The 1,006-nt window shown below is 49.8% G+C and overlaps 1 protein-coding gene and 2 long non-coding RNA genes across 3 annotated transcripts in view; 1 reads left to right on the top strand and 2 right to left on the bottom strand.

Moving 5' to 3' along the window:
• The window catches only part of LOC106961201 (uncharacterized), a 4,881-nt gene extending 4,360 nt beyond the window's left edge, over positions 1–521 (top strand). The window contains exon 2 of the long non-coding RNA XR_001427728.1: positions 51–521. This is a non-coding gene — a long non-coding RNA (uncharacterized LOC106961201). The remainder of the gene's footprint in view (positions 1–50) is intronic.
• The window catches only part of LOC106961199 (uncharacterized), a 5,255-nt gene extending 4,540 nt beyond the window's left edge, over positions 1–715 (bottom strand). The window contains exon 1 of the long non-coding RNA XR_001427726.1: positions 544–715. This is a non-coding gene — a long non-coding RNA (uncharacterized LOC106961199). The remainder of the gene's footprint in view (positions 1–543) is intronic.
• LOC106961194 (calpain-2 catalytic subunit-like) overlaps positions 1–1,006 on the bottom strand; it is a 17,676-nt gene that overhangs the window by 5,281 nt on the left and 11,389 nt on the right. The window lies entirely within an intron of this gene.

The following is a 1,006-nucleotide window of genomic DNA, read 5'->3' on the forward strand; positions in this document are numbered from 1 at the left end:
CCCTGAGACCGACTCATCGAACCCCTGGGGTTCATCGAACCCAGGTTAAGAACCACTGGTCTAACACCTTCCTGTTGGACCTGGCCGGACCGCAGAGACGGGTCAACGGTTCTGTCAGCCCAGCCAATGGAACCAGTGATACTACAGGCCACGCCTCCTCCTGAGAAAAGGAGGGAATCACAGTAATCCCAGATCATAACTTCTTGAGTTCAAGAACCGGGTTGGTTCTGTAGAATTTAGTTCATACACTTCAGAAATATCTGAAGTCCAAATAGGAAATGCCTTTCACTGTCCTTTCAAAATAAAGATAAATTAAGTTAAACAGACAGGAACCCATTTAAAATGAAGATGAAGCGGGTTCTGGAGGGGTTCTGGATCCTTAAATGGTCTTTATTTTTGAAAACATTTATAAAACAGAGCTGAATAAACAGAACCAGCATGAGTCCGACTCACTGTTAGCTGAACAGAACCTGAACAGAACCCAGCTTCATGTTGAAAGACACACAGATGGACAGTTTGAACCAGAACCAGAACCAGACGTACCATCGCCGTCAGCAGGCTGAGCAGCAGAAAACAGAAACACACGTTAGATACAAACACTGCAGAAGAAGTTAGAGATAAACAGGAAGTTCTCCTCAGTTTACACACACACACACACACCTACACACACACACACACACACACACACACACCTACACACACACACACACACACACAGCACCTCGGGCCAGATTCCCGGACTGTGACTCATCCTGACCACAGAGGGGTGCCGCCTGGCCCAGGAATGTCAGGGGGAGCGGCCCCTCCCACCCAGCCGGGGTTTTTCCACAGAGGGAACTTTGACTCCGCCCACTAACAGCTGATTGGCCGTTTGCCTCCATCAGAGGGACAAACTGCAGATGTTGGTGGAGGCAGCTAGACGTCAGACACCCAAGGACAGACAGAGACATGGAGGACACTGAGACACCTGTCCACCTGCATTTAGGGCGGGGAGGGCACCGAGGTC

The sequence above is a fragment of the Poecilia latipinna genome, unplaced genomic scaffold, assembly GCF_001443285.1.
Source record: "Poecilia latipinna isolate Pla-1442-1.1 unplaced genomic scaffold, P_latipinna-1.0 Scaffold1276, whole genome shotgun sequence".
NCBI lineage: Eukaryota > Metazoa > Chordata > Actinopteri > Cyprinodontiformes > Poeciliidae > Poecilia > Poecilia latipinna.